This window comes from Choloepus didactylus, chromosome 11, assembly GCF_015220235.1.
Source record: "Choloepus didactylus isolate mChoDid1 chromosome 11, mChoDid1.pri, whole genome shotgun sequence".
Classification (NCBI taxonomy): Eukaryota; Metazoa; Chordata; class Mammalia; order Pilosa; family Megalonychidae; genus Choloepus; species Choloepus didactylus.
The window spans coordinates 74,117,102-74,139,663 of NC_051317.1; the positions used below are offsets into that span (position 1 = coordinate 74,117,102).

At 33.9% G+C, this 22,562-nt stretch overlaps 1 protein-coding gene across 1 annotated transcript in view; it reads right to left on the minus strand.

The window, feature by feature from the left end:
- Positions 1–22,562, minus strand: part of HCN1 (hyperpolarization activated cyclic nucleotide gated potassium channel 1) — a 471,748-nt gene that overhangs the window by 131,901 nt on the left and 317,285 nt on the right. The window lies entirely within an intron of this gene.

Consider the following 22,562-nt stretch of genomic DNA (forward strand, 5'->3'; position numbering starts at 1 on the left):
TTTCTTTTATTGTGGTAACATATACACAACATAAAATTTCTCATTTTAACCACTTTCAAGCTTAAAATTCAACAGTGTTAATTACATTCACAATGTTGTGCTAACACCACCACCATCCATTACCAAAAACTTCTATCATCCTAAACAGAAACTCTGTACCCATCAGTATTAACACCCTGTTTCCCACCTCTACCCCTGCCCCTGGTCAGCTATATTCAAGATTCTGACTTTTTGAATTTATATATTCTGCTTATTTCATATAAGTGAGATGATACAATATTTGTGGTTTTGTGTCTGGCTTATTTCACTCAATGTGAAATCTTCAAGTGTCCATCCATGTCGTATCAAAACTTTGTCATTTTTGACAGCTGAATAATATGTCACTGCATATATATATATATATATATATATATACCACATTTTATTTATCCATTCATCTGTTGATGGGCACTTGGGTTGCCTCCATCTTATGGCAATTATGAATAATGCTGTTATGAAGTTTAGTGTGCAAATACTGAAGTCCCTGCCTTCAGTTACTCTGGGTATATACCTAGAAGTGGGATTTCCAGGTCATACAGTAATTCTATGCTTACCATTCTGAGGAGCTACAAACTGTTTTCCACAGCAACTGCACAATTTTGCATTCCCATCAACAATGTTCCTATACACACAATTTAGAAAAAATATATCCTTACTAATCAAACAGGAGCTTGGATATTACCTGTGAGCTTATCAGAAGAGCTGAATCTCAGGTTGCACTCCAGATATACATCATTAAAACATTCCCAGATGACTTGTATGCACATTAAAGTTTGAGAAGCACTGAATAGGTGTTTCTAATGCAGGTGGTCATGAGACTACACTTTGAAAAAATTAATTAGATCTAACTGCTTCATTGTACAGATGATGAAATTGAGTACATATTTTAAAAGTATGGGAAAAGACTGTAATAAAACTAGATAAAGATATAGGAATAAGATCCTCCCCTTAAAATAGGACACATTTGATATACTATATATGGAAAAGATTTCTATAGCTAGGTCTCCTTAACTGCTTTTCCATAATTATTTCAATTATAATTGGTAATTGATAACAGCTGTATCTAATCAAAAAACAGCAACATATTATAACAGTAATTGACAATCACAATACCTAATAAGAAACAGTCACAATTCTTAATGTTTAGACAATCCTTTCTGGAGACTATCACCTTCAAAGGAATATCACTTTTTCATGAGATTTGCTTTAATTGGGTACCATAGTGTGTGTCCCCTATGGTATTTAAGGCCTGTAGGCCTATATACATCTCTGAAACTTGGTAGTGGCACAGCTTTTTTAATTTACGTACCAATGCTATGACTGCTATTGTGTGTAAGTGGCTTCTAGCACACATTTGAGAAGAATTGGTTTAATTTTCCCAAGAAAGCTTGGACTCTGAATGTCTGCCTGACATAAATATGCTTTGGCAGTACAGTACACTTTTAGAGAACCGGGATTGAGCTGTCTGGCCCCTGCTATAGCTGGCCATAAGAAAGAAACTTTAGTGGCCTTTACTATAAAACCAAATGTGTAGGACAAAGTTGGTTTATACTTGAATTGGAAAAGCTGTATCTTTATCTCTGGAGATATTGGTATGTTTGATTTTTACTCTTCCCCAAGAAAAGTGCAGTGGGATTTATAATGTACTATTTAGGGTCTGACATTCCCCTCCCAAACCCCCAAGAAATTTTCTGTACTGCTCATTTGAAACTGGCCTATAAGTTTGGCAAGCCTGGCTTGACTACTTAAACAGCCTCTAAGAGCTTTGTTGGTGAGCTCTCACCAAGCCAAGCTTCCCTGCAGAGATCTTGGCAGTTCAAGGCAAAGATTCAGCATAACCTACGTGCCCAAAGATTGGGTCCATGGGGAGCTCATGCTGTGGAAAATATCTGGAACTACTGATGCTTGACTGCATTGTTTTTCTTGCTGCACTGTAACCTTTACCTTTAAATAAAAATCTCACATGAATATAGTCTATGGAGTGTAGTGTAGTGAGTCTTGTCAAAGACCAAACTGGGGAAAACAATGCAACTGCTTAAGGCAACAGAACTGCCACAGTTTTGAAGAGCTCTGATATGCATTGAAGGAAGTGCTGTCAGTTCAGGCCAAATGAAGGATTCTATTAACTTGAAGACCAGCAGGCAACCATGTCATTTCTACTTACTTTTCTTAACAAACTTCTTGCCCAAAAGCTTGGAGCGGAGATAATCTTTAAACCTAATTTATGGAGCTCTAGATTTCTCCTTTCTTTGCCATGCATCTCGGGGTATGGAAAGCAGCTTATTTGCATTTTACCCTGTGTGGCTGTGTACAAAGGATCACTCACCTAGAGGAAAAAAATCTGCTCTATCTCCAACTCTGGAATTGGAAAATTGATGCTTGGTTAACTAAATAGAAATGCTACATATGAAATTATTTTATCTTTATGGAAAAGCAAAGATGGTTGAATCTAGCTATTTGTTCTCACCCAAGACATGCAACCCCTCTAGACTCTAGTTATTTTATCTTCAGTAAAAGTGAAGACTGAATTCTATTCCTTGTTCTTTCAGAATTAATGGTCTAAGGTTCTATGAATATTCCTTATCATTTACACATACTGAGATAAATTTGATTATTGAGTCTGTGCTTCTTATTTAACCATTCATTGACTCATAGTCATTACAGAGCTAACAAATATTCATTAAATGATTGCTGTATGGCAGGGTTTTCAAAGCATGGTTTCCAAACCACCAGCATCACCTGGGAATTTGTTAGAAACGCATATTCAGTCTCCACCCAAAACCTATTGATTTAAAAACTCTGGGCATGCAGCTCAGCAGTCTGTGCTTCAACAGCCCCTCCACACACTAGCTTCAGAACCACTGCTATATACCAAGCACCATGTTATGTTAGGACACAGGGAACCAAGTTTGTGTGAGAGGAGGGAAGAGACAAAAGTTCAGTGTTTCAACAGGTTAAGCTTAAGCCTATGGTACATCCTAATACTTATCTGTAGGTCAGGCATTTGGGAGAAATGTGTACATCATCAGTGACTAAAGGGATCATGCAGGGGGGATGTGTGAAATGAGGAGGTAAGAGAGGAAAAGTGTGACCTCCATTTTGAAGGCAGCTGAATCATGGAAGGTGACCAAGTTAAGGGTATTGACATTAGCCAGCAAGATGTGGGAGCAGAACCAGAACCAGGATTAGCAGGTCCAAGGGAAGATAATTTTCAAGAGTGGTGATGGTCAAAAGGATTACAGGCTAAAAAACACAGGTGTTGCACAGTGGCCAATGAATTTGGAAGTTGTGTAATAATGTTTGATAGAAGACAACCCAATAAAAACAGGAACTATTTCTTTTTGTCTGTATGTCTATATTTCCTTCACACCTAACAAAAAACTTGTAAGAATAAGTGAAAATATTATTTTCATGTGATTTGAAGAAATAAAAATAAAGTATTTGTTGAAGGAGACACCTAGTTGTATTTGGACAATGAAATAAACCAGTTGTAAGAAGTCATGAATAAACTGGCAGAGTCAAAGAATGATAAAATGGAAACATTTGCCTCAATAAAGAAGCAAAATGAAGTTTCTATTCATTGCAGAATATACCATATGCAAAAGATGACTAGACACATTTAACACCACTGATGAATAGATTTTTGAAAAGCAAAGATGAAATGCAATTCTTTCTTAAACAGATAAGATCAAAAATTCATTCCATTAGGTCTAAGGAGTATATAAAACAATATTTTGGTGCTGTCATTTTTTTTTATTTTCAAAACTTGCTTTGAATTTAAAAAATTATCAAAGTAATGCTTTCACTTGGTTTTAAGAAAGAGATCTAACAAGAGTGCTTACAATGAATGGCAAAAGTCCACTCTCAAACCCAGTCTCACTCTTCACATGCCACCACTTTCAAAAGCTGTTTTGTCCATAGCACTAAGCAATATGCTTCTGGTTCTATTTCTTACATAATAAATATAAGCATCACTTATTAACTTCTTAACCTAAAGAGGGGTTTGATCACTTACAGTCCTCGAAATCTCCTTATCTTCTTTCTTATGTTTTATTCTTGGTGTCCTTTGTAAATTTACCCAATATATTCACATCTTTATTTCTTGTTCAGAGAACACTAGATAGTATCCAGATGAAAGTAGCAAAGTCTCTCCTTCATTTCCACTTTCTAAATTTTTTCACCTCTGCTTTTACAACATAAAGATGGATTATAATTTCATACCTATATTTGAGCCTTCCAAACTTTGTTGAAGCTGAGTTTAAAGCAGAATACTCTACTTTGACCATGTAAATGCCATTTAACACAGTGTCAATATCCTTTTCTGTTTCCTGAACTTTTAAATCACCTTTATTTCTTGTACTATTTGCTTTTATTTTAGTCTCATTTGTTTTGTATCCTCACTTTCCACCAGCTCTTCCTATAGGAAATTTTCTTTGGAGATCTTCCAGTAGGATCCTAAATTCTCTTACTCAAATCTATACTAGTGTCTCTACAGGCCTGCTGAACAGTTGACTCCCTGAGATTTCCCATTACAACATTCCTGGTTGGATTCACTATTCCCAGATCTCATACTTCACTTATTTATTTATGTTTCTGGAACAACTTAGAAAGATTATGTGAAATATAGATTATCTGAATCTTTCCTTATCTGAAAATATTTCTATTAAACTCTCAAACTTAATTGATAACCTGAGTACATAAGAATTCTAGGTTGAACTCCTCCAGTTGGATGTTGAACCTTTTAGATTTGATCCTCTATGCTAGATTTGCTCTATGTTTCTCATCATTTATTTCATATATTCTTTTTCTGCATTTCCCCATATATCCTAGATTATTTCCTGAACTCCTTAGAAACCATTTTAATTCCAAATATCTCATCCTTTTCTTTGATCTTTTATTTTCATAGATTAAATGTTTTTAGTTTAAAAATATTCTAACTTATTTGAGTTCTTTTGAGAGTGATTTTAAACCACGATTTAACCCTGGAAAGATCTGGGCAGTCTAAATAGACATGGATTTAAAAGTGTCCATAGGGTTCAGTTTCAATGAAGTCTTTGGTGACTTTGCCCCAAGGGGTTTCACTGGAATGTGTACATATATTGGGAGTGGAGGAAATTCAAAATGATTGCAATGATTTCAGAATGTAAACATTTCTTTGACATACTGTGGATATGAGAGGAAATCTCAAATGATATTTGGAGGCTACCAGAGGTGTGGCAAATATAAGCAATTCCGACACCTCTAGAACAGAATTTTTTACATTTGTTTGCTTTTTATATTCATGAAATGATCCCATTATCAGAAAACTGACTCTCTATTGTTTTAACCCCACTCCCTTCATCCCAATATTAAGACATCACCAAATCATGCAAATTCTACTTGCCTGAAGTTCCAACCCTTTTCCATGTCTATATATCACTATTACCACCATTCCATTCAAAGCTACATTAACTCTAACCCTACATTAACTCATGACCTAGTTTCCTAACTATATTCCCTGTATCCACTTGTACAAGCCTTCTTTCAACTGCAATGCATTTTCCATGATCCAGAGAGAACTTTTTAAAATTCCAACTTTAATTCCCTTGCTTAAAACATTTGAATGTCTTCCCATTGCCTTTAAGATAAAGCCCAAATTTAAGCCTACATAGCCCTCTCCTGCTCTCTCTTGAACATTCTCTCCTTCATTCACTATGCCTTATTATATCAAATTTCTTTCTTATTCTCTAGCATGTCCTGCTCTCTGAATGCTGAGCCTTGGCTCATGCACTTCTCTCTGTCTAGAATGCTCTTCCATCACATAACTTCCAGGCTAATATCTATCCTTCAATTCTCTCCTCAAATGTCACTATAGAAGTGTTCCATAACTCCCCAGGCCACCTAAAGTCCTCTCCATGGCACTTAAGTAGAACGCTGAGATTACCCATCGCTAGGCTAAGAGCAACTGTAATTATGTAAGTGCCCATTACTCCTGTTTTTTTCACCACTGAATCTTTAGCATCTACAAGGGTATCTGACACATATTAGGCTCTTACATTTTCACTGCATGAAAATCTGGTTTGCTACACAATTTCCAAAAATGCTCTGGACTGTGCCATCTGCCTCCTCCCAGCTGAAGTAATAGTATCAATGGAAGATGCCAGATACAGAGATTCTTCCATGTGGATCGAGATTTTAGATTAGTATTTTATTATTTTTGGTTATTGTTGCTTATCATTAAGAGTACATTTATAAAAATGAGAGACACTAAACTCTTTAAAGCATTGCAATTAACCTGAATTACTCTGATCTTTAAAGGAGTTTGCAGCTTCTGTCTCAATCTGTGTATCTGCCTTGATATCTAACGCAGGTCTAAGTAGGAGGAAATCACAGATTGGAAAAGAGAAACTCTTGTCATAATTCCAACAATGTTTATAGCAAGTAGGAACAAAGAAAAGTTTAATCAAAACATGTAGAAAAATATGAATTTTGATATTAAGTAATGAAATATTTATTTTATTACCAGCATCCCCCCATGCATTCTTGTATCAACTATTTTTATGAAGACTTTGAAACTGCAGCAAGTTTAAGTTTAATTTTATTCAATAGGATACATTTTAGCAATGTAGAGAGTATTACATAAATATCAGATATCATCACTAATTTAATAAGCTTAGAAGATAAGTAATTAATTAGAACATGCAATGGTTGTTTAGGAAAAGGATGCATGCTAAGACACCTCCCTTATCCTATGTGTACTCTATTCCACTATAAAAAGGGTTTTCTTCATCTCCAAGAAAGCTTTGTATAGTACTAAAAAATAGATACTCTTTAAGCTTCTAGGTTTGACTTTACACATTGAATATTCCTGGATTATTGGGATAAGAAATTGTACTTCCTAATTTATTAGAAGAGCAAAGCATAAAACAGTGACAATTAATGAATTATTCAGTCACCTGTCAGGTCAGATGAAACTCTCAGCTATGATTCTAACTCTAGTCCTCAAATATATAAAACAATGCATGTAAAAAGTCAAATTTCTTAATTCTGTCTCTTAGGAAATACTGAATTACTATAAAATAATCTGTCTTATATCTCAGGACATTTTTACAATGCAGCACATGCCCACAGTAGACTCTTAATGAGTGGCATATCTGTGTGGTAAATTAGGCCTACTAAAACATCACGTTTTATGACCTAACCTGTAATGATAATTGGCATTTCAGCACTCTTCAGTGGCTTTATGCAGAAAGGCTCCAAATGATTCTAGGAACAAATATTATTAGTGATGTGATCACTGATATCCAAGCTCACTTTCCTTGTGAGAATGCGTCACACTCTTTGGAGAAAATAGTATGCTCCAGGATGATCTAAAACAAGGAAACTTAATTCTTACATTTCATTTCTATGATTGTGTTGTTTATGCATTAATTAAAAAAAAATACAATTCATCATATTGCCCTGTTTAACTAAAGCTCTATCCATTTCATGAAAAATATGCAACAATATACTTTTTTCAATTGACATTAGCATATACAAACACTAAATTAACTCCTTAAAGCATTTATGTGGAATCACTTTAGATAATATATTTAGTTTTTCTTAATGAAGTGCTGGGCATATAGCACTACATCAAATAATGTATTGATTATGGATATTTCTCTGATATATATAGCAATCTGTAAGTATATATAATGAATTTCAAAAACATATGACAGCTTATGTAAAATCAGTTACCTGTACACTTTCTAATGCATTTGATAGTAATTTTTCCAAAATATTTTCAGAATAGTCTACTTTACTCATATAACCTATAATGGTCATTTTTTTTTTGTATAATTAGGAAGAGGAAAAATATTTCAACATTTAAAAATTTTACTGAACATTACACAAAATTTGTTTATTCCTTTCTACCATACATCAAAACTGAAATACTTTAAACTGAAAAAAAACAAATAAAAAGAGAAAAAGAAAGGAGTATCAAATACCTTTTGTATTACTTCCTGAATCTTGTTGATAAACGAAGGCTTTTCAACATCCCTTATTCCCTGATATAAGCACAAGTTTGACATAAGAGCTAAATTCTATTATCATGAGTCCTTTTATACATATATAGTGATTTTCAGAGTGACATGGTCCTAATTCTTATTTTTAGAAACATATTTTTTATTGTCTTTGTTTTTAGAATAGTTTTTTTTTAATTTTAATATAAGAAAATATCTTTGTGAATGGCATTTAATAAGTAGAAAGCCAGGAACAAAAAAATTAAATTACACTTTTGTCATAAATGATTGCCTATTATTTCAAAAATTGTTTCTACAATTTTGCTTCAGAATTGAGTAATTAAAAAAAAAAAACTGTGCTATAAATAAAGGAAAGTCTTAGCTTTATCTCTCCTCAGGAAAAAGTAGTTCCTTTTAGCAAAAATAGATTCCTGATTATTTGGTGACCATTGTGAATTTTTAAAGCTGCATAGTCAACAGACAGTAAGCCATATATATAAATATATTCTGATTTACTTGAATTTGAACTACAGTAAACAAAATGGATAAAATGAAAAGAAAATCAATAAATGCTTGTAGGATCTGTTTTTCCAAGATTAAGAAAAGCAGATGATTTTAAAGTTATATTTTAACAGGAGTTTGGGCCAGAAATACTTCCATGTTATCCATACATGTCATTTTTTGAAACCTGGATAATGAAATCTTGATTCTTTATAAGAGATTAATCCTTGATTGCTTAAAAAATGGGAAAAGCTTATTGTGATAAGTAATAAGTATCTGCTTGACCTGAGAAACTTTTGAAATTGCAACATAACACACAAGGTTAAAATCATTGCAGAAAATATCTTATAAAGTCAAAATTGTTATAATTCCAACCAGAATGATCTCTTCCAATGTACACTGCCACTTGCTTTACAGTCACAGAACCTAGCACTATCCATTCAGATATTTCTTAGTCAGCTATACTTTCTTTAAATATATATTTAAAAATAAAATCAAGGTTAAAAAAAACACAAAAACTTAAAGGCTGTTTACATTACACTATTGTTTCTTTATTATTATTTTTTGGTTTGGAAATGGCCAGGTTAAGAATTGTTTTTAAAAAGTCAATTACACTGGTTAAGACTTAAATAACCAAGTAATTGAAAAAAAAAACCATTATGAGTGGTTAGTATCTTTAGTAATTAGAAGAAAATACTTAATTACTAAGTAAGCAAATTGCCCATATAAAACATCTTTACAAGACAATGTATTGATGATTATAGAATCAATGTCAAGAGGATAAATGATTGTTAGAAATTGAAACAATCTGTGTTAACATTATAATAGAGTTAAAATAAAATGTGTGATTATACATTTTAAAACTCCATTAGAATGTTTTCATGCTCTAAATAGCTTTGGTCTTTATTACTGCAGTTTTCCTGTGTGTGTGTGTGTGTGTGTGTGTGTGTGTGTGTGTGTAGCAAAATGATTTTGGTCCTTAATTGAACAAGAATGCAGGTTGACATAACATGCTTGCCATGGTAACTTAATCACTCTTTCATTTTTTAATATGGCCATTTAAAGCAGTTTAAACTGCCTCAACCTTCTTATTTCTGACCCCCCTCCCCACCTCCAATTCCTCTCACTCACAGATGATGAGCTTACCTAAATTAAAAAAAAAAAAAAAGTTTCTTTTGGGTAAGAACTCTCACAACTTCCTATAATAAAGCCCAACTAACTCATTAAGAAATGAGTTTTTCTCCTTCTCTCCTTGTTCTTGTAACAATGGAAAAAGCATCCCTTTACCATTTTTAACCAATCTTTCACCTGCACTTTAAATACCATCTCCTCTTGCTTCTTCAGAAACATTGCCCTATACGTTATAGTTCTGTATCTTTGGGTTTCTCTATCTGTTGGCTTCAGCGGGCATGTAAACATACCTCTCTGGTTAAAGTAATAATAATAATAATAATAATAATAATGAATCTAACCCTTGGATATGGCATACTATTTTCCAGGTACTCATTTAAGCACTCATTCATATTTGCTCATTTAATCCTCAGAGCAAATTTATGAGATTGGTATGACTATCTTCACTTTATAGATGATGAAACTGAGGCAAAGAGAATGTAAGTAACTTGTGTAAAGTCACAAAGCTAATTAATGTTGAAGCCAGGATTTGAACCCAGGAAATCTGGTTCTATAATCCATGCTCTTATTCACTACACAACATTTCCATCTTCATAAAATGAATCTCACTTGATTCCCATCTTCATAAAATGGATCTCAATTGATCACAAGAGCCCTCCATCTACCACCCTATTTTTCTCAACCAAACATCTTGAAAAAAGTGGCCTGCAGTCATTATCTCACTGTCTACTTCTCATTAAAATGTTAAATGTTTTATAGCTTCCATTCCTTCTATTCCACTGAAAACGCTCTTCCATTTCCATGATCTGCAAATGATTATCATGACATTTAATTTGTAGATACTTTGCGAAATTTTTCTTTGGTGTCTTAACTTCACTGCACACTAGTAGCAGACACCCTTGTTGTCACAGGCAACCCCCCATTCTCACAAGCTGGCTCACTGCTGACCTGAGGTGTATCTATGATGGATTGTCCATCTCAGGGTTTCTGCCTCAAGGCTTTCTGAGAAGCCTAGAAAAGTTACACAGCTCAGTTTAGAGTTACATTTAAGGTTGGGAAGCAGGTAGGTAAGATCTCCCAAGGCAACTTCCAACCAATGAGGGAAGTTGGTATACACACCACTGCCTTTCAGAGAGACAATTCACAGGTGCATTCTATGCAGTTCTTCAGAGAGCCCCAGTCCAGCAGGACTAAGTCCCAATTGCCCACAATTGAAAACAACTCAAAACAACACACTGCACTGACTTTCCCTACTTTTCAGTCTTTCTCTTATTGCTTTTCCAAACCTGCTTCTTAGAATTATGGCTCAGTAAACTGCCTTTACCCAAGTCCTTGTCTCAGGCTCTGCTTGTAAAAGAACCCAGACTAAGACAACATTACTATCCATTCCTTCAATCCAGAGACATCTTATCACTTGGATTTCCCATCTATGAACCATGTTGGCTTTCTTCTTTCCTTTTGGGCTGCTTTTTTCAGTCTCATTTGTTGATATCTTTTTCATGTTCCTGTTTCCAAGGACTATGCCTGAGACCCCTTCTTTTCTTTTCACTTTACGTATTTTCCATGGGCAATCCCTCCCATTATATTACTTCAATTATTATTAATATACCAACAACCTCCAAATCAATGGTAACATGAGAGAACTATCCTCTGAGTTCCAGACTCATATATGTATGAACCCTAAAGCAAGATCTCAAAAGCACATAAAATACAATATTTCTACAAGTGAGTTCCTCTTCCTTCTGCCCCCTGCACGTTTTCTATACAACTAGCGGCCAAGCTAGAGACTTGGTTTAGAGCACAAGAGCTGTTTCTAATACTTTACCATTATCCCCTACAAACTAACAATCTGATCCCTTGGGAATTAATTTCCAATGCCATCTTGTCTGAAGTTTTCCCTGATGCTTGGCTCAAACTTTAATGTGCATTCAAATAACATGAGGATCTTGTTAACGAGAAAATTCACATTCAGTATGTACAGAGTGTGGACTAAAAATGTGGGATTTCTAATAAGGTTCTAGGTGATGCTTGTTGTAATAGAGAATCACAGTAGAAAGAACCTAGATTAGATTAGATGGACCATTTATGCTCCCATAACACTGTGTACTTCTTATACACTCGCTCTTTTCCCAATATCATAGTTGCTCATTAAATTATCTGTATTCTCTACTAGACAGTGAGCTCCTGAAGGCAGAATCTCTGTCTTCTCACTATTGTATCCCCATCCCCTAGAACAGTCACTCACATGTAGTAGGTGTTGTATATTTGTTGTTTATTAGTTATGTGTTCTAAAATATTTTTATTGTAAACTATATTGTTTAATCCTGATTGAGAATCAGATACTTGGAGTATTAGCAGAAATGCCATTTTTCTTTGATTTGGTCAAATATATATAAAACTTTTAATATTTTTACTTCATTTTGAAGCACTTTCTAATAACACATAATGAAGAAAAATAAAACATCTATCCATAGTCACAAAATTTCTCATTGCTTTTTCCTCCAAAGAGAATAAAATGCATTATTTGAAATAGTTTAAATATCTGTAAGTTGGTTAGTTGACTAGCTTTAAATTTAAAGGACATATTTCATTTAAATTTTTAAAAATGAGTTGGTAAAAGGCAGTTGTTTCTTTGAATGTGAAGTCCATTAGCATAAATCTAGAGGTTATATTTCACACTAGAGCTAAATCTGCCAGATACACGATTGTAGCTTTTAGACTAATAATTTGGATGCATTTGGAGTGATAAAAATGATGTAAATTTTTAAAACTTTAGGTTCATTGATTGTTCCTACACTATGTGTGTTGTGCCTGTGTGTGTGTGTAATTTTTCAATGAAAAGATGTAAGTGTAGTTATGTTGGACCTCCATTGGGAAGGCATCATCACTCTCTGCAATAAAGATTTGAGTATTTTTTTAATAATGCATTTCCAATATCACTTTTCCATGCTCCAAGCAATTTTTTTCAGGTTTTAGTGTGGCCATAACTTGTTTGCATAAGCTCTGTATACACGTGCATTATAACTAGCAGTAGTTTGAACTTGAAAATGTTATTAAAATGTCACTGTTCTCTTCTTCATTCTTAGTCAAAATATTTCTTAGCATTAGTAATAGCTTGAGTTAATTTTACAAGTTTCTTCAATTTGTTTTTCTTTTTTATTTTGTTTCCTAAGAGTTTCCTTCTTATTTATTGTTTTGCAGCAGAATGTCCAACATGGAACATAATTGCAAATATTGAGCTATGCAAAAGAAGATCAGGGATCTATGCGCATATGAACTCAAGGTTTTCTAGGTCTGCGGTAGCTGAGCTGCCTCACCTGTTGCCCATGATGATGGTCATGATTCCCCTCCCCCACAATAATCAATACATAGAATTAGAGGAACCAATGGTTGAACATGGTCATAAAAAGCCCCTTCCCTAGAGCTTTCCCTAGCCCTCTACTGACATGAATCAGGCCTGGTTAATAACAATAGGACTTCCTTGAAGGTCTATGGTCCTTAAGGGTCAAGAAAAGATTCTACATCATTCTCTGACTCCAATTTCTAGTGAGGCAGTTATACTTACATGACTTGCTTCAATTCCTCATACAGGATCAGCACAAAGTCTCCACTCATGCCTACGAGAACCGCTATGCCTCTGAAAACAAGGTTTTGTTGCCTTCATCTTTTAATATCTTCCTTCAGCAATTGATGGTCTGGTATACATGATGGTGGTTCCTTTACACCCAGACTACATCATCATTGCCGCCTCATGGTGTCAAAGAGGTAGAAGACCACACCCACTACAGCTGACACAGTCTGGCAATCATCCAGCTCACCACGATAAGTGTATTTCAAAGTAGGCTACCCTGTAGATGATGGTGCACTACAAAGAGACACTGATGCCTTAATATAGGCCTCAAGTGCTGACAGACTTGGTGATCTTCACCAGACAGTCTCCCAGGCCTCTTAATTCTCTTTCTGTGCCGTATTTCCCAACATTCACTGCCAAACGGGTTCTGGTGAAATCCACTGGTAGACCACGTTGAGAGACGTGGCTTCAGCTGCCCTAATGGAGGCTAGATTGTTGGCAAAATACCTCCACAGCTGCGTGTGCTTGTCTGCGCTGCCCAGGAACACCAGCTTATACTTACCTTAAAGGCAAAGTGGATGGTTTGCATGGGGAAATAGCAAATGAAGTTGGCCAAGTTACCCCTCCAGAAGGAGATGATGCCCTATTCCATGGGGTTGAGGACTATACCATCCACAATGCTTTTGTACTGTGTGTTGGCAGTGATCTGTTTACTGGAGTGTTGCAACCTGCAGTAGTAGCTTGACCCACTGGATAGTCCATGGGTCTCTTGAAAATGCTGCTAACCAGGAAGTCCTTGGCGAAGAAGATGGCCCATTCCGCCATGGTGACAGAACAAGCAATGGAGTGGCCATAGAGCCAGAGCGGAGGCCAGGAGACCCTGGAAGGTCAGTGTCACTAGCTCAGCCCTGCCACTGCTGGACCAAAAAGCTAACAATTTGTTTTTAGTACAACTGTTTCTATTTCACTGTCCATGGCTTTCCAAACTTAAAGCTACTAAATATCTGAGGTTATACAACAATCACTAAGAGTAAACATCATCTGGAAAGTAATTAAAAGGAGACAATGAATTAATGACTCACCAGCAAATTACCATGGAGAGCAATATATTTTATGAAAAAAAGGAGCTTTTACAATGCTTAGCTTTCCTTTCTTTTGGATTAATTTGTTTTTCAAAAGAAAAAATCCTAACAAAGATATTCTTTCTTTACGAATGCAAAGCATGGTTTTCTTCATGCACATAATACAAAACAAGATGTTAAAATGGATGTTACTATAGTACTTATCAAGTCTGACATAATATGGTATTAAGCAGCAATGAAGCAGCATACACATATATTATACACAATCAGTCAAAATCCATGTTTCAGACCTGAGGTATTTAATCAATTGTCACTCTCACCACAGAATTATTTAAATACTTCTGTAAATCCAATGGGAAAGTTACATTATGTAATTACCATAATAACCTTAGATAAATACCAAGCAGAAAGTAAGGAGATGTTATTATAAGAAAGTGCTAAGTACATCACAATGAGAAAAGGCACAGAGGTCTTGCTTTATGTTAGTTAGTACCAGCTTCATCATCTCCTAGGTGGATTATTGCAATAGCCTCTTAACTGGTTTTCTGCTTCCACATTTGACTGCTCATGATTTATTTTCAATCCAATAATCAGTATAAACCTTCTAAATTGTGTTTTGTCATGCTATTCCTTTGTTTAAAATTTCTGGCATGTTCCAATCTTAGAGCGAAAGCCAAAATCTTTCAGTGACTAATAAGGCTAAAAACTGTGTCCTAGCTTCCTGTTGCTTCTCCTATTACAATCTTCCTTGCTTACTCAGCTCCAGCCAGACTGCGAGTCTAAAACCCAGAAGTGCATAAGAGAGTACAGGAATATAAGAGAAGATAAGGAAAAAAACTTATTTTTCTGCATCATAGCTTACTTCAGTGATAAAAAATTAAAATCTTGTAAAATTAAAATAAGATAAATTGTAGAATATCATGTAAAATTGAATCTTCAAATAAAATTTCAGATTGAGACAGGTGGCTTTAGTTTATACCACAAAACACTTCAGTATATGTGTTAAGTTTCTCTGCATTTTAGTTGTACTTAGTAAAGAAGTGTGAAAATCATTGACTTAATTGATCATTCTGGATCATGAGCATAAAGCAAGCAGAGCTGAGAGCAATGTAGGAAAACTCCAGCAATGGATAATTTTAATTCTGTATTTTGTTAAATCAAGCTTTCAAGTTTGTAACAACACTGAGAATGACAGCAACAAAATATACTGTGCTAGAAAACCTCCATGACTGGGTAGGGTTTTATTTTCATTGGGTGGAATTGAAACAGACTCACAACTAAGTTTTACTTGGGAAACATGAAAATAGTATGAGATTCATATTTTCTTTAAAAACATAACATCATGGCTCTATTTCATTGTTAATGGAGTATATTAAAATACTACAAGGTGAAAAACACAAGACTGTTTTTGTTCATCAAATAAAGATAACTTTATGTGAATCAATCAAGTTTTCACACATTTGATTAATAACAAATATACTTCTCTAATATTATCAACTTAAAATAGGGATAGTAATCAAACCCTGAAAATAATATTTAGAAGGCTGATTAACTTGGGATCAGCAAACTAGTAAAACAAAGATGTTAACTGAAAAATTATATGCATTAGGTACTCCCAATTTTCCTGCCTTAAAAGTAATACTATGGCGCTTTAATTTTCTATATAACAGAATATTTTCAGTGCTATAGAAAACACTGAAGACATGTCTAACAATTTGGTTATAGGTCAGATTAGGAAAATGGTTGATACATACCTTGTTTCACAGCTCTTCTGAACATTAGGTAAACGTTTTGAAGACTATAGAAGTGGTAACTAGGAGGTTATAAAGAAATGAAGCTATAGACCAAAGGTTTAAATAGTACCTTCATATTTAGTACCTACATGGTTAAATAGAACCACATGTATTTTATTTTAAAATGTTTTATAATTATTAATAGGTTTTTCCTAAGCTAGCCTAGAATGTACTTCTTTATCTATTTCGAAGTACTTTGTCTAAAACTCTATGATGCCATAGAACTTGTTAATCAGTGCAAAGACTAGAATTTTCTCTTGATTGCAGAAAGGAGCACATAATGCTGCTGAAGATAAATATTGTTTCATGTGCATATGTTCACAAAAAGAAATTAAGAACAGTATAGTGATAACTGAACCACATGTGACATTTAATAACTTGAACTCTCCTTTTTATTCTTTTGAGTGATTATCCACATGTGTACATGTGTTGAAGAATTCTGTGGTTGTCTCTGGTAAATATTTTTATATTTGGTTAAACAAGTGATGAAGAGGAGAATGAGTTCTCAAGCCTAGAAAAGGAAGAAAAGGCTATAGATATTAGGGGATATATTAGCTATGCAGAGGTGTGGACAATGAGCATTCTGAAGAAGGAATTGATTTTTTAAAAATCAATGGCTGATCATAAGAGTAATGATGAGATTTGTATGATGATTTACAGCTTAAAAAGAACATTTCCTCTTATCACCTCTATCCCATGAGGCCGGTGGAGCAAATATGATTATGTTTATGTTTTCATGAAGATACTGAGACTCACAGGAAATAAATAATATGCCCAAGGCTATGCATCAATGATTTAGGTACTCTAAACCAAGTTCCTGATACACAGGACATATGCCTGCATTTTCTGTGTATTACATGCTATATATTTTATATGCCATTTCGTTGGCTGGAGAAAAAGATCAATGTAGTCAACTTTTGAATTTAAGGCCATGTAACCCCAAAGCAACACCCCTGAAAATCTGTGTGTTTGAATGTGCTCTGCTGTACTGGGCAGAGCTGGAGGGCAGGGACTAGGAACAATAGAGAAACAGATGCTAGATTAAAAGAAGACTTCACATTCATAAAGTTAAAACATTCCAAAATAAATGTGTGCCTTGTGAAGTATAGGCTTAGCATTCTCCTTTTCAGTAACAAACTTCATAAGGGCAAGTCCCATGATTGAGGGTTCAGCCTACTAAATTGGTAGTCCCCAATGCTTACGAGAATATCAGGAATTCCCCAGGTGGGGAAGGTTAATATTTCCACATTTTCCCTCAGTCCCTCAAGGGGGTTTTGCAAATAATTTTTTATTCTCTGCCCAAATTACTCTGGGAAATATAGCATGTTTCTTAAATTAAATGAATGAAACTCAAACATGTAACTACAAAATTTGTCTTTTGCCCATTGAAATTATGAAGTTTTAATTCTTTTTCTATCTTAACTTTAATCCAGAATGATTTATCACTTTTTGAATGAAACAGACTGTCTGAGTAACAGAAACCAATTATTGCCTGTTACTCTTACTGTTGAAATTATTTTTCCTCTATTTTATGTAAACAATTTGTTACTCTACTACATTTTTACAAAAAATAATATTAAAGGAAACATTTTTACATTTCACTATAATAAGTAATTTAGTCTTGAAAAAATTGCTTTAAAATATGAACCTAGACTCTGTTAGCTAATGACTTCTAAATTTGTTTAATATATTTAACTTAAGTTTGGAAAAAATTCAAATAATAAAAAGAAATTTTTTCTTTTATATGGTTTCAAACAAAAAAAAATTCATTAAATGTAAGTTTCTCTTTCAGAAGAAAAACAATACTTCTCAGATGCATAGATATTCAGAGACCACGTAAAATGAAAAATTTACCAAAATAATGTAGATATAGAGAAGGAACATATCACAGAAAAGTGCAAATGAAAGACTAAACAAATACCAGTGACCAAACATTGTAAAATTAATAGATGATTCAACAGTTGGATGGATGGATGAAAAATTAATAGCAAGTCATCAAACTGCTAGAGTGTCATATGGAGAAAGAGCTACTTAAGCTCCCTAATTCTATATAAATGACTTTCAGGACCGATGCAACATTTGTTTCTAGGATTAAATATCATCTTATGGGCAGCCTTTGGGAGATTTTCCTTCACTAGCTTTTGGTTTATAGCTACAACCTAGTTTATTATGGAATTACATATTTATAGTTACAGCCAATCACACAGCTACCCTACTTTCAACAATTTCAGCTAGGTCAGTCACAATGCCAGAAATAATTAAGCTAAAACACCCTGAGTCTTAGGAAATTCTTGTCAATATGCCACAGATATAGGAATGCTTGCATTTCTTGTCTTCTCAAATAACATAATATTTCTTTAACTGATTTTACCTGGAAGTCATTAACTTTGTTCTATGTTAATTTGAGCAGATAGTCTGACATCTAAGGTGGTAAATATTAGGTTGCAGGTGGATGTGTACAAAATAGACCCCTAAGTGTTTGTTAAGTTACATTAAAAAATAGAACAGTTTGCAAAGAAAGGAGCTAAAGAAGCACCAGTAGCAGGAGGCAAGGAAAATTTAGTGATGTCAATAGCCTACACATCTCAGGAGCCTCTGATATGAGAACTGAAATTAAGTAGAAGCACTAGGAAATAGTCCAGAAATATGGAAAAATCCCTGAAGTAACTTCTGTGCTATATCTAACAAATAAAGTATTGGTCAAATGATTACTCTGAATCATGAAAAACAATTTAAATTATGTTCAGTGTGCTATATTTATCCTAGCAATGAAGTTAAGGATTTGAGAGTGATTTAGAATCACAGAGTTTTAAACCTGCAAGAAATACTTGGGTTATGGAGTGCAGAGATCCAACACTGATATCCCTAGGGACAGAAGGAAATATCTTCATGTTCCTTTTCATGTAAATTTTGAATATGTTTATGTAAGTACTTTAATTTTACATCCTTTCAAATTGAACTTCCTTGACCATATTTCACAAATGTCTTTTATTGGTGCCGTTGCAATAATTGTTACTAATTAAAGTGTTCATGATTTCAAAAACTAATTTTTATTTATCCTCGCTCTGTGCCATATTACATTAATCCTTAAATTTAGTTTCTGTAATTTCTCACATCCCATTTTGTTAGATGAAGAAACAGAAGATGAAGGTAGTTGCCTTTTGAATTCATGGCCGTGTAACCTATAAAAGCATCTCAGCTGAAATTTTAATTCTGATCTGTCTGTCTCCAAAGGGCAAATTCTTTCCAAAATATTATGCTGCCTCTTTTCCTAAAAATGTTAATATGGAGGCATGGATAGTGGTATTATCTTTAGTCCATGGGAGCACATTTTTTCTTCCAAATTTTGCAAGTCTAATAAAAGTTCAGAAGTCAGTTTTAAATGACACATTTGTTTTTATTAGTATAATTAACAAATCCACAAAAAAATGAAAGTAATTTTATATAAAAGAATGAAAATCAGGTTGAGAAATTAGAAACTTGAAATCTTGAAAGTTTAAAGTCTTACAGTAATCTCTTACATCTCTCTCAATCATTTGTTACTGACTTCTACCATTTTCTTTGATATGTTGACATATAGTGTCCATTTCTACTTGAGCACTTTCCTTGACAGCATGCCTATGTGATTGTGAAAACTTTGTGGCTCACACTCCCTTTATCCAGTGTATGAACAGATGAGTAGAAAAATTGGGGACAAAAAGTAAATGAATAATAGGAGGCGATGGGGACATGAGATATTTTGGGTGTTCTTTTTTACTTTTATTTTTATTTTGATTCTTGTTTCTTTTTTTTTTATTTTTGGAGTAATGAAGATGTTCAAAAATTGATTGTGATGAATGCACAACTATATGAGATATGAGGATACTGTGAACAATTCATTGTACACTTTGGATGACTGTATGGTATGTGAATATATCTCAATAAAATTACTTAAAAAAAGAAACAAAGTGCCAACTATGCATAAATGCCATGTTTATTTCATGCCCTAGGGATTAGACGGACAATAAAGTTATCCTTTCTGTCCTCTAAAGAACTTTTGACATAGTTCAAAATACTACAAAGGCATGAAATGCGGAGAGTGAGGAAGGGCAAACCAAATTTAAGTTTGAAACAATAATATTTTATGTATGATTTTGACTAATATTTTGAAATCAAATTAAACTTAGAAAAATATTTATTAACTATGGCTTCCACCTCTCAAATGAACTCATTCTTTAATCTATGAAGGGATTACAAATTTCCAACAAATACTGTCCAAAATAGATAAAAATAAGATTTTGTTTCATACATATAGGTAATTTCAACCAATTTATGAGACTATAGTCACAGATGGAATAGCTGGACTAAGCCTTTCATTTTAATTTGGAAATGAAAGGGAATGGCCTGGGTAAAGTATGAAATATCTTGTGAAAACCTCTATGATTTACCAAAAGTTTTAGAAATAATGTAACAAAAATAAAAAAAAAATAAAGTTTGTATCTTTATAATTAATCCAAAGCAAAGGAATATTTCTTGATGGTCACACATGTCTTATGAAACTTCCCATATTTTATTTGCTTTTAAAGGAAGTAATAAAAAATAGATAAATCATGATTAACATAAATTGATATAAGATCTATGAAGAAAACTTAGATTAACCAATATTTCCACACAAAGTGTAGCAATGGACTTAGATTTCCTTTTTTCATTGACATTTGTGCTAATTTATTCAACTAATATTTGATAGCAGAAGTGTAAATGCATCTAAAAATCAACAATAAATTTCAAAAGGAAAAATTATAGAACTTTATGGTCCTAATATTTGATGAACATCTATTAATTCCTTGTACATTTTATGCCCTTGTTAGATCCTCACTTGTTTTTACATACTATAGATACAGAAGTATTATATTTTGGTGTAAGAGTACTATAAGAAAATCTTCTTATTACTTACAATACAGGAAACTTCCTGGGACCAAGAGATTAAGACATTCTCTTGCTTGTACACAGTGAGGATAGTTACCTTATTCTATGAAAAGCTAGAAAATATTAAATGTTATTTCCTTTTCCAGAGGAAATGACACAGTGAAGATAAGTATGCTGTGAGCACAGTAATTATTAGCAGCTATCTTCAGCTACACTAAACCATAGAGTGTTTTTTATTAGAAAAGACTTAGGATTTTGCAAAGATTCTTTGAAGGGAACAAAGTTAGATTTCTAACACAATTACTTAAAATGAATTCAAGTAAGGATCTCAAAAATAATTATAGGATTAGTATGTGTAGAAATCAAGACTGTAGCTTGTTAATTACATATATTTCCCAGAAAACCTGCTACTGTTGAAAACAATTTAATATTTTCTTTAAAAATCTATAAGAAATTCTCAAAACAAACAGAAACCTATTCTATAATATAATATAGGAAACAATTTCAGGTAAATTTCTACACAAAAAAGAATAGATTCTAGGATGCCCTCCTATCGTTGTGTAAATAACAGAGCCAAGTGAATTTTCTACTTTCAACTGCTTTCTCCATATATTGATGAAATATGCACCACAAGAGATGGTCATCAGAAATTTGAGGCAAGATTGAAGTAAAAGTTCACTTAACTCACTCATTCTCCTAAAGCTGTTCCCATGGCTTGGAATGCTCTCTCCCAACATGCAACTCTGCCAACCTCACCCCAAAAACACACACTCTTTGCATGGCTAGCTCATCTCATCCTTCTGGGCTCAGTTTAGTTCACCCAGTCAGAGAGGAATTCCCCAGCTTCATCTATCCGTAATCCTTTCATATCCATTCCATTCACAAGATCTGGCACCTCTCCTTCTAAAATGTATCCCAGATCTTACCACTTCTCACTATTCTCATTCCAACGCTCTAGTCTGGACTTTCATCTCTTTGTGTGGCCTCATCTGGTTTCCCTGCTTCTGTTTCTGCCCTCTTTACACTACAACCAAAGTCATCTTTTTAAAACAAAAAGCAAATCGTATCATTTCCCTGCTTATAATTTTCCAATGGCTTCCTGTTGAAAATAAAAATTCCTATCACCGACAAGACTCCTCAGGATCTGGTCTGCCTCCCTTTCTGACTTTAAATCCTACTGTTCAACCATTGTATCCTCACTTGGTCTGCTTCTACCACACTGATTTTCTTTGAATCTAAAACAAGCTGGGCCCTTCCCTTCTCAGCCACTTCTTAATCTTCTCTTTTCTCTGATAGGGAAGCATCTGTCCCCAGACGCTTTGTATTGATAATCTCCACATACATTTCACTTCCTCAGAGAGCTATTCCCCAACCCTTGAGTAAATTAACTCCCTCCCCTTTGCCTGCTCTTACCAAATGTTTCTTTAGCCCATTATCTTGTTTATTTTCTTTATAGAACTTATTATGATGTAATGTTATCTTATTCATTTATCATGTTTACTCTGTCTGCATTGTATGATACACCAGGCTGGAGACCTATTATGCTCTTTGTTGTTCC